Here is a 16015-nt window from a genome sequence, read left to right as displayed (position 1 = left end):
TGATTCCCAGATGATTGTCTTTACCTTTGATTTCCCAGACAAACATCAACTCCATTCTTATCCTGGAACCAAGACATGGCTTAGACGTCAGACCATCACATATTAAACATGCCATTGCCACATGCAAACACACCACAGGCAGAAGATTAATTTCATAGGCACTGGATTTTTTTTCAAAGTGCACACATTCTCATAAGTTTCTGTGCCCTTAATTGCCCTGCTCTGTCTAAATATTACATTCTTTCTCATATGACAAATCTAAGACAAGGATCTGTGCATTTAAAAAATCCTTTAGAGCTCTGCTTGATGGCAATACACCAGAGGAACTCTACTTTATGTCTCAAATCCAGAGTATTATTAAAATGATTTGATATTCAGGACAATGAGCTTAAATTTATTTCTTTGGTTACTTATTAGAATTAGACATTTTTCCTTTTTTTAATGTACCTTTTGGATTTTGTATGACATTTGAAAACTATGTATTTCTATGTGGAACTGTGCACATTTAAGAGATTGTCACTTAAAAATACCATTTTTCATGTATGCATACTATAAGGTTAAACAAAAATGTCTGTATATTATAAACTATATAGAGAAGCTATAATAAAATGAATGCAAACAAAAGAGTAAATTTCTGACAAATAAATGACCATGGAAAAAGAAAAAAAAAAGAGAAAATTTATTTTAACTAAAAACTTTGCTTTCATCCCATAGAAGTGTATCTGTCTTGACGGTATGGATTCTGGAGTGTAGTTTGAAGGAAAGCAATAGTGCAAATAAATTCCGTGCCAGTAGACACTTTAAAATACTAGATTTAGCAGCAGTCACATTAGCTTAGATAATGGCAGAATTTTTCTTCATTGAAAATGCTCGCTGTCGCTTGAGAAGAACTTACCGAGGCAGCCTGCCATCTAGCTTTTTCACAGAAAAACAGGCTTGCAGACTGCAGATGAGAGTCTGGAGCAGAGACAGTTTAACTTAGCCGTTCCTAATTTATCTCAAGCGTTTTCAATTCATCTTCACTGCTCTGTGCACACAGGAACACCAGATTGCCTTCCCTGGGGAACAGAATGCAACCGGGGAATCTAGAGAGCTGTCACATTCCAAGAAATATTTAAATTGTGCTGGTTTTCTTCTGGAGAGCTGAGCCCAGGGAATGAAACTCTCCATCCAGTCGTAGCTTTGCGGGCAATAGATCAGAGGATATTGCCAGGTTCCTAATGGATTATTGTTATCGGGCAGGTTTTCTCTGAAGGTACGTAGTTATTTTCTCAATTCATTACCCTCTCCTATTTGTCAAGTAATAAGCTAATGAGCTGGGAGTACCAACCTGTAAATAGAGAAAGATGTTAAAGAGTCAGTATTGACTGAGTGATGGCACTTTACTGCTGCATGTTTGTGTGTGAAATAATTGGATTCCTTTATTAAGACGAGTATATGTACTTGGAATTGCAGTGTCAGCACAAAACAGGCAAAAACCAAAACAAAACCGTGCTGCAGGCTGCATTATAATAAGTTCATATTAATTCTCTGGAGGATTTTCCTTTTGTGGCTGCAGCCAATAATGAAGGGAAATACATACTTTGGAAACTTGCTTAAGCCTGTGTGTTTTGGAATAGTCATAATATTTTCTCTCCGTCTTGGCAAATACTTTCTATCCAACGCTGGTATTAAATGTGCTGTTTGTCATGGATGTTTATGCAGATATATGAATGATGGAACTGTTTAATTTAGATGAACTCCAGTAGAAGTATTTCCTGGGAAATGATAAGGGGGCACATTGTTTGTGTTGCTGATCTATATTTGTGTTTTTGAAGGAAATTTATTAATATTAATCACTACCCTGCTAGTGAAATATATTGTAAAAATTATTTAAGTTCTTTCTTTTGGCAAATGAAAATGTTAACATTTCCCTTTGGTGGGAAAAGCGTTTAGTAAAGTAAAAGCTGACAAACTTCTGAACAGTAGCTGAGCTAAGGAAAGGGAATAAAATATCTTTATCCTAAGTGAAATATCACATATTGTACAATGATCTATTGCAACTGGAAAGGGTGACTTCTCTCTGTGTTTTTCAAAAGTTAAAGATGTGTGTGTAGACTGGGGCACTGTATTCTCCATCAGAGAGGAAAGAGGATTCTAGGTAAAATGCAAGCCCAGACCAACAGAGTTTATAAAGCAAGAGAGGACATCTTTTTAAACCACAGAGTTAAGGGATTTAGATGCATTTTAACATCTTTTGAACTGTGTGAATGGGCTCAGTGAAACCTACTGTGTTGCTGGTACTTTTCCATGATGAGAAATGACTATTAGACTCAAGGGAATTGCAGGTTTATTTGGCGTGGGGTGCAGATACCAGCTGCTGTGTTTGGACTGGAATGCAGAGTTTGTGCACCCATCTGTGGGTTAATCACAGACTTAGAAGAGGAAATGGTGACTGAGCTTTGCAAGAGCACTTAGGAAATGTTCTACTTTCTTGGGAGCATTGGAGGAGTATTAGGGAAAAAAAAAAAAAACGAGAGAGACAGAGAAGGAGTCACAAAAACAGTCACTGTTAGTGTGTTCCCCTTATGCTCGGATGGGATTGTGAAGGCAAAAGAACAGAAAAATGGAAAAGAGCAAAGAGAATAGAATCGTCAAACTCTACTTTTAAGTGTTTTCTTTCTTGAATCATGCAAGGAATTGAAGGACAGGAGCTTAAATTGAGGTTTTTCCTATGGACACTTCCATATGGCAGGCTGTTCTCTTTAGTGGAACCTCTGTTTCCACTTGTTCCTCTTCTGGCTTCTTCAACAATAATGAAACGCTTCAATTTAAATCTGCAATAGAACACTCGGAAAGTACACGTTTTGGAACCTCAGAGCTTCCCAAATCAATGGCTTATGAAACCTACTGGACAAGGTGTGCCCATTTCATTTTAACCACTGACTCTTCTTAAACCTTCAGTCTCTGTTCTGAAGAACACTAGGAATGTTATTTTAGGGAATACATTTTTTTAAAAAGAAGATTACCAATATAAAATCAAACGTAGTTGTATCAGGTTTGAGCACAGGGAAGTTAGATGGTAACAGCTAAATAATAAGTAGCAAATTTACTTTAGAACCTCCTATGAACTGGACAAACTGGAAAATTAGCTCTACCTACCAAATTACAATGAAAATTCTTATCACACTGGCCTCATATTAACCTTTCTTACTACAATCATGCCAGCACCTCTGCCTTCCCATAGGGTGCATTTACTCACCCAACTATTTAAATTGGCTCAGCTTCTTGTTCTAGTACTAAAAGTTATTTTATTTCATCTTATGGTGAGTTCATTGCTAAATATATTACGGTAATTTCATTTTATTATTTGCTACTAAATAACATTTATTGAGTGCTCATGATGTGTTTGCAGCAACATGTAGTAAGAAAACCTGTAATGCCACCCTCTTCTAAATCAAATAGTTTATTAATATCTCAGTGCCTCTAATTGATCCACAGAAAATGGGGAAATTAAACCTGGCCTGTTTAGTGACCTCTTACATACATATGATGTGTGAATATCTAATATTTAGTCTGTCATTTGAATTTATCTTTATTGAGGACTCCTGCAGATCATATGGTTGATTTCAAATTCTCTTTTAACTCCATCCCATATGTAAAAGTACTGTAATGAACAAAACATTGGATTGAGGGTAATACAAAAATCATTATCTACAGTAAGCAAGTTCCTTGATCTCTATGTACCTCTGGCCTGTTATTTGTGTGAATGCAATAAAGATATCTACCTTTAAGAAATTTGCTTAGAGAGACCACATATCAAACAATTCATGCACAACCAACACTGGATATATGGTACTCATCTCAAAGGCAATTTTATCATAGCCTCTCAAATAAAGAACATTAAGGTTCTAACTGAAGCTACATTGTCTCTCCATTTCTCAAAAACACATGTATGTTGGATTGGTTTGTTATATCATAGCCATATTAAGTAAGAAATTAAACTTTGATAGTGTTTTACCTTTGGGTAATGAAGTACTTGTAGATATACCAAAAACATTATGCATGCAAATATACAATTAGAAATTGATTAGTTTTAGAAACTAGTAGACATATTTTATATAGATATCAAATAGCTTAATTACCAGTCATAAATTAGCAAGTAAAATAGACATAACTGTATCTCATTTCTCTTGTACTTCTTCCCAAAGGACACAACAAACAGATGACAATAAATCCTCTTGCTCATTAGTCCTTACCCTTCAACCCTCTTATTTACATTGTATTTTGTTATTATCTCTACTAGGGAGATGACCCCACATTCCAGCTGCTCAGAGCAGTTCCAGCACAGACAACCACCCCTCAAGGAACCAAGTGAATACATGAGAACTTTAGTTAAAATAAATAGCAGCTGCTGCTGTGAAAACACAGGAAATTCTCATTGTTACTTATATTGGAAAAAAAAAAAGATGTCTTTCTCCTGATTCTGGATTCCCTTCCCTCTACTACCCAATTTCTCCCACCCCTGCTCCCATTCGGGTCCACTCCCTTTCTACCTCTAGTTTGAAAACAGGCTTCTAAGGGATAATGATAAATCATAAAATAAATGAAATGAAAATAACACATCAGAACAGGACAGAAAAAAAGAAGAAGATGGAACAAAGCTCAAGAAAAGGCAGTCGAATCTGAGGTTTACTTTCACATTTTTTGCACACTTAGGAACCCCATAAATACACTATAGTGGAAGGCATAATATTTATGAAGAGAAATTCATGTGGACCAGTGCTGCTCCAGTCTGCATAAGTGTATCTGACATTTAATCCCTTGATTTATTTAGAGGGCCTTGTTTTGTTGGTGTCCTCCATCCCCTCTGGCCCTTACATTCTTTCTGACTCCTCTACCACAGGGTTCCCTAGGGGGTGGTTTTAATAGAGACATCCCATTTTGAACTTAGTATTCTATAGTATCTCACTCTTTGTATGATATCTGGCAGTGGGTCTCTGTGTTTGTTTCCATCTGCTGCAGGTGGAAGCTTCTCTGTTGATGGATGAGCAAGGGACTAATCTATGAGTAGAGCACAATGTCACTATCAGTCATTTTATTACTATTTATTTATTTCTATAATAATAGTATTTGGTTTTAGGTCCCTTGGCTACCTAATCTCTGCTTCTCGGTCACCTAAGCAGTGTCGAGCAATGGCTACATTTCTGGGAAAGGGCCTTAAGTGAAATCAGGTACTTGTTTGTTACTCCTATAAACTTTGTGCCACCACCATTGCCCTAACATATCTTTCAGGCAGGACACAAATATAAATCATGGTTAATGGATGTCTTGGTGTTTATGTTTTTCTTTTAGTAGTGTGCAGAAGAGCTTCCTATACCAAAGACTGTAGAATGTTGGGGCAAAGGATCCATGTAGGTACCAATTTTCCATCTTCACTGAGCTGTGTAGGTATTATCCTCAGCAATGGGCTCTTGGCATCAGTTTTTGTAGAACAACTTATAGTCGTAGTAACATCGTGGGTTGTTTGGGAATTCTCAAAGGACCCCTTTGGCCAACAACTCAATTAGCTATAACCCAGTTCCAGTCCTGGAAACTTCATTTGGTGATAAGGGATATCTAGCTGAGACTGTCTCCTTCATCATTTAGTGATAGCATTTAGATTGCATGTATATATATATATATATATATATATATATATATATATATATATATATATAGTTTTCTATACTACCCCTTTAATGGGTCTTAAATTTAGGTTTCTTTCTTCTCCTCTTCAACACTTGATCTTCTTGTTCTAACAACTCCCATCCATTCATAACTACTCTATTTCTGTTTCCTAACAAGATCTTTCTATTTGACCTAGCCCATTATTCTAAACCAAACCTTTTTGGTTCAATGGGTTGTAGCTTGGTTATCATCTCCTTATGAGCTAATATCCACATGGAAGTGAATACATACCATATTTGTCTTTCTGGATCTAGGATAATCTCACTCAGGATGGTTATTTCCTGTTCCATCCATTTACCTACAAATCTCATTATGCCATGGTTTTAAGAATTTAGTAATACTCCATTGTGTGAATGTAGCACATTTTCCTTATCCATTCATCTGCTAAGGGACATCTTGATTGTATCTATTTTCTAGCTATTATGAGTAGAGCGTCAATGAACATGGTTAAGCAAATATTTCTTTGGTAGGAGGCCATGTCCTTAGTGTATATACCCCAGAGCTGTATAGCAGCATCTTGAGGCTAATTAATTAGCATTTTCTTGAGGAATTGCCACACTGATTTCCATAATATTTGTACAAATGTGCACTCCCATCTGCCTGAATCAGTGTCCGTGGTTTCACTGATATTAGCTACTTTTGGGGGAGTATAATGAATTCTCAAAGTGGTTTTGATTTGCATTTTTCTGATGATTAAGGATGTTGAACATTTCTTTAAATGTTTCACAGCCATTTGAAATTCCTCTCTTCAGAATTTTCTGTTTACATTTGTATCTGATTTTTAAGTTGCGTTATTCTGTTGTGATAATTAGTTCTTTAAATTCTTTATATATTTTGTATTCTAAGCCCTCTACTGGATGTGTATTGTTAAAAATCTTTACCTGTTCTGAAGGCAGCTGTTTTGTCCAAATGATGGTGTACTTGGCTATACAGCAACTTCTTAGTTACATGCTTATTAGTAGGAGTAAAACTATCAAATGCGAAGGTCCAATTCAGCCAGATGTTGATCTTGATTGGGACTTTAAATCCTCACAAAATCAATGTCCTATGTGGAAACTGTCTTCAGTTGGGTCTCAGAATTAATGACAATATGTGTGTCTGATTTTCTGATGTACATTATATACTCAGAATATATGGGAAATTTACTTAATACCCTGTGATGTGGAGAGGTAAAATAGCATGCTTTGTGTTATTGGAATTTTGTAGCTGGAGCAAGAAGACAATTACATAGAAGGATAATTACAGAGAATTTTATACCATATTCTAGCTGTATTGACATTTAGGGACCAAGTAGTACATACTGCCAATATTGTTTTCACTTCTTATCTGTCACCATTATCAATTCTATTTTAAATTGTGACTGCTTCCCAATTGACTAATCATAAAACAATTTATACATGTGACTTGAATTGACTCCTCTAAACATCCTGGAAGTCTGTACATTATTTCTTTCTGATTCTCAAACTTAGAAATTTTAATCAAGTATTAAAATATTATGATCTGAGCTGGGAGGTAGTGAAGTACACCCTTTGTCCCAACACTCAGAAGGCAGAGGCAGGCAAATGTGTGAGTTCAAGGCCAGCCAGGTCTACAGACTGGGTTCCAGGAGAGCAAGGGCTACACAGAGACACCCTGTCTCAAAGAACCAAAACAGAAAAGAAAGCAAAAGAAAATATTATGATCTATGTTCTAATTTCAACTTAATTTCCTAATTTTGTTTCCATATCCACGCAAGTTGATTGTCAGAAAAATATCCAGAGAGTAATATTTAATGAATAAGAAGGTGCAGCAAAATAGTTTTAGTAAGATCCTGTTCAGGAAAGTATAAAAACGGTCATTGTTATCATGGTTAATGACATAACATTGCCAGTTTGAGATGTTCTCTAGTATTGAAATGCTTTTACTTTTCTTCATTTGTCACCTTCCAATAGAATCTGAGATCTCACATGTTCATTTCCTGTGTTTCTTCTAACTCCAGGAAGATACTTTCAATATTTTAACTCAAAATCTTTGATACAAACAGAATTTTAAACCGAGTGACTTGGTCACCAATACCTCAAGGTGAATTTTCCTTCAGCAGTACTTTTTTGTTGTTGTTGATTTTTTTTTGCTTTTGATGTATGCTTTGCCAGCAAGCCAGGTGTTCTTCAACTGATAATGACCAAAAGGAAATGTGGTATATAGAAAACAGAATACTATTTACCTTTTAAAAATAAATTAAATCATTGGCGACAACATGGACAGACCCTACAGAATATTATGTGTTGTGAATAATTCAACTGAATTCTTAGTAGGAAAACAGGTTTTTCTGATGCTCTATCAATTTGTGAATAAATGAAAAATATTTTTTAAGGAGACACAAAATCCTGTTTATCATTCATGTATTCCTCAGTTTTCTATAATACAAACTAGTGTTCACCTTCTGTATGGGAATAAATAGCAGATGTTATGGGATTGATTATGTTCAACTTGATAAAAACACAGAAACCCTAATTTCAGGGCCCTTGACGTGGTGGTATTTGGAGATAAGATCTTTAAAGAAGCAATTACAAGGTAGTCTCTACTCCAGTAAGACTGGTGTCCTTAGTACCAGAGGGCATTTGGAGAGATAAACACACAGGCAAGATTAACTGAAGACCCAGTGAAAAGGGAGGAATCTGTTAGCCAAGGAGAGGATCTTCAGAAAAACAGCCCTGGATACTGCTTGAACTTGGCCTGTGTTCTAGAACTGTGATAATTCTGTGTGCTTCACACTGTTATGAAATTTCAACAAAGTAATTTTAAAAATGGGCCGAACTTGGAGTTGGGGATTTAGCTCAGTGGTAGAGCACTTGCCTAGCAAGCACAAGGCCCTGGGTTTAGTCCTCAGCTCTGAAAAAATAATGGCCCTAACATTTCAGACCCTTAAAATTTCACCAAATGACAGCCTTTCATTTCCATTTAACAGCACAGAATTATTTTTTGCAAAAGCAAAAACTGGTTTTAATACTGATCAAAATATCAATCTCTTTCTTCCAAAAAAAATCCAATAAACTACATGCATATGTTGTGATTATCTAATAACACAATCTCAGTCCTTTTCAAAGGGACATTGATGCATTCCAGTGTTTGAATGATGTTTGAAGTGATATATAATTTCAAAGCAGCCTGCTCCCCTCAAAAATACCCCCAAAAGCAAAATCTATAAGATCACTTGAGGAATTTTCCTCATGTGAATCTGACCAGCATATTTACATGGTAGTTATTATTTACATCATTTTAGGGAAGTAAGAATTGAGGCATCAAGAGATGAAACAATGGCCTATCATTCCTCTGCATAAGATAGCCAGAAGTTAGAGCATGTGTATAACACTTAATCAATACACTATAAGAGCACCCAAAACAAGGCAAGATTTTATTTTTAAATTACATTAAGAATATCAGTGAAAACTGTGGGGAAATGTATTGAGATATAGTTCAGTGGGAAGGAAACAACCACTTGTTTATTCCTTATTTAATATTTAATATTAATATATAATTCATGACAGCACCATACTTAATGTCACTTGTACTTTCCTACTAAAGAATGGGATATTTTAGGACTTCTTTGTTCAAAATGTTGGTGACTGTGTTTGATGAGACAATACCTAATGGCCAAATTTATGAACATGAAATTTCCGATGTGTACCTTTAGTTTTACATAAATATTATTACTTTAATAATCTGTGCAAAATAAAGAAATGGTTTACAAACCAGGCTAATACGTAATTAAAATTATTGAGTCATAATTAAAAGTATAGTGTTAACTCTGCTCATTTAAACACAATTAAAATGGACTGGAATAATAATTTTTACAAGAGTGTGTTTGACTGGAAATGGCCAGGTGGTCATTCTGCTTTATGTTTAATGAGCATAAATGATATTGTGTGAATTTTTGGGTTGTGCTTTTTAAGTTTCAGCTGTATCTGAGGTGCCTTCAATAGGTCTTATGAAGCTGAGTTATATTTTCTAGCTGAATTTAAATGTAGTAGAGTCTCCCTGACAAGAAAGTAGGCCAGCTCCTCCCTGTGGGGTAAATGCAACTGACCTACTTCATACATTGTTCTTCTATCACCTCAATTACAGATCAGAATACATCTCAGATTTACAAATCTACAACCAGAATTATGATTATTCCGGAGGAAGCTGTCAGCCATCTGCTAAAACCAAGCAACAGAAACACCAGTCCTTAATTGTTCTGTAAAAGAATTACCTAAAATTTCTATCGTGTAATTAAAATAATTGTTCTTTTCTAAGGCATTAATAAAACTGGGTTAAGGTTAAGATTATTGTTTGTGAAGTTGTTTCAACAGTATTTGCTGTTTCAGATATTGGGAGATTTCTAAATGTGGTCCTGGATTTCAACAGTTAATTCCTTAACTTTTTTAATTTCCACAGGTGGGTAACTATAGTTCATAATGTTTAGGCATTATTATCAATATGATTTTTAGATCTAATATTTCTTAAAAAAGTCTTATTGTGACCTATGGACAACATGGATATGTGTATGAAGATTTTTATATTCATGTCTATGAGTGGCAGATGTGGTTCTTTCAAGGATTTTCCATAGGTATTTGTAAAGAAAATCTATAGTATACGAGGAACTAATGTGAAGATGGAGAGACAATCTCATCTCACTACCAAATGCATCCTCCAGTGTACAGGATTTGTATCACTCAATCCCATGTAGGTTGGACTATTCTCTCTTCAGACTATTCTCACTCTACACAGTGTTCATCCTTAAAGAATAATTCAAGTTTCATTAAGAAGTGTTACCAAGAAGATTTTCATTGCTCTTTTGGAAAAAAAAGAAGAGATAAAGATTTAGGATAGTCTACAGAGAAGATAAATCTTAATGAGAACAACTGGGATTTATATAGGGAATTATAATTATCATTGTGAAATCATTGAGAATATGGCCCTGTCTTATGGGCTTTTGTTGAGGGTAGAGTGGGATAAAGTTTCAGAAAGAAGCTAAAAACTGGAAAACAAAGCTTCTGTAGAATGGTCAGAACATTTGTATGATCACATATTCTTCATTAATCATGATACTACTGTAGTTGGTATTAATTCATGTAATATTTTAATTTGCTATTCCAATCCAACTGCTGCCAAACATTTGTAAAATACCCACATTGGGGCTTGGAATAGAGATGCCATGGAGAGATACCATCATTCAAGTTTAGAATTTATCAACATTCTCCTCAGGAAAATAGTCCTATAATTTGAGTAGGCTATAGTAGCTGAGCGAGCAGAGACCTGAGATGAAAGTATTTTGACCTATCTGTCACAAGTTATATCTCAATGACATATAATTATAATGATCAGTGTGTAACAGGCCATAGTACAGTATTGTTAGGTCACCATTTCCTAATTATAATAAATTTGACTACAACTGAAAGTAATGTGTCAATTCTAGGAAGTAATTATTTAAAAAGAATCTACTATTATATAGATTGGAGATATACAGAAGGTAGGTATTTGGTAGGCACATAAATAAACCACATAGGCAAATTACTAAACACATTCATCAGAATAAAGCCCAACACAGAGAGAAATCTACAAAAACTTATGGATTGACAAAAAGGGGTATTAAAGTCCAGTTTACAGTCACAATTAACTGCACATTCACTCATGGATAAGCAACCAACATTGGTATATATATATATATATATATAGTCAGTTTATATGTGCATTTCAATGTTACTCTGTAACCTTACAATTTAGGAATAAACTACTTTAATATTTGTTAAAAGATGCTTTCAAGTTTCCCTTTCAATGTTTTTTTTTTTCAAATTACAAAACACAATTCTCAATAGGCATGTGGACATGGCTTGTAATTAACCTTGTTTTTTGTTTCTAATAGTGCTGTCTTTAGGGAAGACAACAAGAGATGTTAAGTTATTGTGAGAAGCTGTGGAAATGCAACCTTATGTTCTTTTTGAATTCTGTAATGTAAGAGACAGGTCAGAATTCATGAAAGAGCACAATCAAGTTCTTTCTCTACCATAGGCAACAATAATTGCATGCCCCACATAAAGAAGAATAAAAACACCACTGCCTACAAAACAAAGAATTGCAGTAGCCCATTGTCTTTTATTGGGGGTCACTAAAGTTCTTTTTTAATTTAGAAATACACATTTATTTTTTGTTGAATAAAAGACATAGAAAGCAAAAGAAAATATGATACTAGGAGTGCATGAAAATGTAAGGCTTGAATGGACATATGTTGAACTTAGAATCTATAAAATATTTCATTTTTGCATTATATTTGACCATTCAGTTGTATGAAGTAACTGTTCATTCTTTCAAGTGTTTTAAAACTGTAAGGATACTTATTCTATAGCAAAATGTGGTATTTACTTAAGGGTTGCTTTACAAGTTTGGAAGACTATGTCATCTGTTTAATACCATGCATTTGTCAGTTGTCCTTACTGATATGATAATGCAGTCCTGGCTAGTATCTAACTGTGCTTTCTTTTCCATGGTAGTCAGAAATATCACAATCTCCTGGCAGCACTACGCAATTTCTCATATTTTAAAGCCTCCATTGAACAGAAGCCTTGCTACTTTGGCAAACTAATACATCCTCATCTTTTTGCTGTTTCAAATAAGGTTAGGTTAGAGAGACACAGACATATTTTCCATTTGAATATCTCAAATATATAAATATGTTTTAGTGTGTTCTGTTTTATATTTCACCTTTCTTAATGTTTAATTAATGAGTCACAAAATTAGTTGTTTTAAGTGCAGAAGTCAATGCCTGTTTTTTGGTGTTTTTTTTATTTTTAATTGATTCTTTGGGAATTTCATATCATGCATTCCAATCTACTCATTTCCCAGTTCCTCGATTTTGTGTGATATTTTGTTTGTGTTCTGACAAATGAAGCTTTCCTGGAGAACAAAGAAGCAGAACAGTAACCACTAGAAACATCTTACCTTTATGAATTCTGACTGAAAAGAGGGAGCCAAGATTTTCTTTCCACCTGCCTTATATTCCCGTCTCCATCTCCCAGTTGTGCTGCGATTAAAGGCGTGCACCACCACCACCTGGCTCTGTTTCTCTTGTAGACTGGATCAATCTCATGTAGCCCCGTATGGCCTTGAACTCCTGGTCTTCCTGTTTCCTCCTCCCAAGTGCTGGGATTAAAGGTATATGCCACCACGGCCTGGCCTCTATGGTTCATTAGTGGATAGCTCTCCCCTTTGATTTCCAGGCAAGCTTTATTTGTCAGAATACAAAATACTATGTAACACTCTATATCTGCCCCTCACACTTGCTGTGTCCCCCCAAAAAAGAAAGTTTAAAACACAAAAATATTAATTAAAAAAAAAAAACCTTTAGCTCCTCTGTCTTTGCCTAACCATCACTTCTTCATTTGTCTTAGTAGCATTGGGAGCTGTGGTGTGCCACACAGTATAGCCTTTTGTCCAAATAGCTTCACTTGCAAATGTTCAACGTAATGAATTGTTGGTTGGATCAAGGCCTCTGGCTTCTGGAGCACCATCAATACTGAAACCTCACAGAAACACCTCTTGGATATCCTGTTGTTGCCCTGAGTCATGGAGATCCTGCAGCTATGGTTCAACAAAAATAGTCCCTTCATGTGCTCCAGCAGGTCATGGATGGGGTAGATGTTGGGATGGGGCACATCAAAGCAATGGGTGTGGGCCTGGGTGGTAGCTGAGGTGTTCAGTCTGTGCCTCCACTGGGACAGTCCTGCTCAGGCAACAGGGTAGAGGGTGGAGGGCAGCTCTCCTGTCCCCACACCATCAGAGTTAACTCTCGTGTGCCAGTCAGAGGGAGCGCCAGCTCTCCCAACTGCTGGACCAGTTCTCCCTTAAGGGGCAAGACTAGCTTTCCTGCTTGTACTGGCTCAGCTCAGACCTCAGTTTTCAACATATATGGGTCACTTGGCCCGGGTATTCATTTATCTGTACAAATTTATATATAGTCTTTAATATATATTTGAATTTAATGTACATTATTTCTAAAATCTGTGAATTGATTCATGTATCTTTTCTCATCGTTTTATTAATTTATTATTAAATTTTACCTTTTATATGGAAAAGTCTTTTCTAACATTCTGGTCACAGTTTCAACATTTTTTAAATTAGATTTTAGTTTAACTAAATATGTAAAAAAAATAATTAGAAGCAACTATTTGTTGCAAAATGGAAGATAATTCAATAATTTATACTGTGCTCAACTTATTTATTTGATCAATAATTGAATAGTTTTAATATTGTTACTCATGAAAGACTTTCTATGTGTCATACAGAAATAAGAATTAGATGTTTATAATGAAATTATGAACTCCATAAAACTACTATAAAAATGGTTATTATCCTGGCTAGTTTTATGTCAGCTTGACACAAACTAGAGTCATGTGAAAAGAGGGAAACTCAATTGAGAAAATGCCTAATAAGATCCTGCTGTAATGCATTATCTTAATAAGTGATTGATGGGAGAAGAGCCAGCTTATGGTAGGTGAGGCCATCACCGGGCTGGTGGTCCTGGCTTCTGTAAGAAAGCAGGCTAAACAAACCACGTCAACAAAGCCACTAAGCAGCACCCCTCCATGGCTTCTACATCAGCTCCTCCTGCATGGTCCTTCCCTGTTTGAGTTCCTGTCCTGATTTCTTTTAATGATGAATAACAATGTGGAAGAATAAGCCAAATAAACCCTTTCCTCCCCAAGTTTCTTTGGTGATGGTGTTTCAGCACAGCAATAGTAACTGTAACTAAGACAATTATTTAATGTGTGCTCAGGTAAGGATGTATGTTTAGGCTTCATAGCTTTAAAATCATCAAAGGTTCGTTGTGACACAGAACCTAATTTCAGTATAACTTTCTCATCTTCATTTTGTATATTTTTCTTTAGAAAATAAACGCAATTACAATTTGAAAGAAAATACTAATTAAATTTGCACTATTAAAATACTCATTGCACAGCAATGTAATTAATTATTTCACATCTGTATAAGAAGAGAAGATCAAGGTAGACAATTCTTATTTGTAAGAATATTTGGTGAATATTTAGTTGCCCTTATTCAACAACACTTCCTCTTGAATAAGTTCACTCTTCTGAAGTATCAAGAGCAAAGGCTTTAAATAGCACCTAGGAATATTCAATGAAAAAGGAACTGAAAAATTGTAATTGAAATGAGAGTGTTATTCAAATTCAACTTACTGGCAAATTCATTCTCATTTGTGAATGAATAAAATTTTGAAGACAAACATGTAATTCATAACTAGTTCTTTTTTTTTCCTTTTATTTTATTTTACAATACCATTCAGTTCTACATATCAGCCACAGATTCCCTTGTTCTCCTCCCTCCTGCCCCCCTTACCTTCCCCCCAGCACACCCTCCATTCCCACCTCCTCCAGGACAAATCCTCTCCCGAGGACTGCGGTCAACCTGGTAGACTCAGTCCAGGCAGGTCCAGTCCCCTCCTCCCAGACTGAGCCAAGCTTCCCTGCATAAGTCCCAGGTTTCAAACAGCCAACTCATTCAATGAGCCCAGGACCTGGTACCACTGCCTAGATGCCTCCCAAACAGATCAAGCCAATCAACTGTCTCCCCCATTCAGAGGGCCTGATCCAGTTGGGGGCCCCTCAGCCTTTAGTTCATAGTTCATGTGTTTCCATTCGTTTGGCTATTTGTCCCTGTGCTCTATCCAACCTTGGTTTCAACAATTCTCGCTCATATTCTCCCGGAGCACCACCCGGGGCCTAGCCGTGGATCTCTACATCCAGATCTCTCAGTCGTTGGATGGGGTTTCTGGCACGACTATTAGGGTGTTTGGCCATCCCATCACCAGAGTAGTCCAGTTCCGGCCGTCTCTCGACCATTGCCAGCAGTTTATTGTGGGGGTATCTTTGTGGATTTCTGTGGGCCTCTCTAGCACTTTGTTTCTTCCTTTTCTCATGTGGTCTTCACTTACCATGGTCTCCTATTTGCTGTGGGATGATTTGTATGTCCTGTGGGAGCCCTTCTTGGGTTCCTTGTGGCGTTACCCAGCAGGTCCGTATAGAGGATGATTAGGACCATGGGCCTGAGTGCAGGTGTTTGAGATGGTCTGCACTTGGCTGTGCTGGGGGATGGTCTGTATGTCAAGTTGTTCTGATTGGTTAATAAATAAAACCTGATCGGCCGTGGCTAGGCAGGAAAGATAGGCGGGACTAGCAGAGAGGAGAAATAAAAGGACAAAGGCAGAAAGAGACGCTGCTGCAGCCGCCGCCATGACCAGCAGCATGTGAAGATGCTGGTATGCCACCAGCCA

At 36.3% G+C, this 16015-nt stretch overlaps 1 long non-coding RNA gene across 1 annotated transcript in view; it reads left to right on the top strand.

The window, feature by feature from the left end:
• Positions 1-811: 811 nt before the first annotated feature.
• The window catches only part of LOC114707281, a 663922-nt gene continuing 648718 nt past the window's right edge, over positions 812-16015 (top strand). The window contains exon 1 of the long non-coding RNA XR_005089435.1: positions 812-1255. This is a non-coding gene — a long non-coding RNA (uncharacterized LOC114707281). The remainder of the gene's footprint in view (positions 1256-16015) is intronic.

Source organism: Peromyscus leucopus, chromosome 18 (assembly GCF_004664715.2).
Source record: "Peromyscus leucopus breed LL Stock chromosome 18, UCI_PerLeu_2.1, whole genome shotgun sequence".
Lineage (NCBI taxonomy): Eukaryota > Metazoa > Chordata > Mammalia > Rodentia > Cricetidae > Peromyscus > Peromyscus leucopus.
This window is presented reverse-complemented; position numbering and strand designations above follow the sequence as displayed.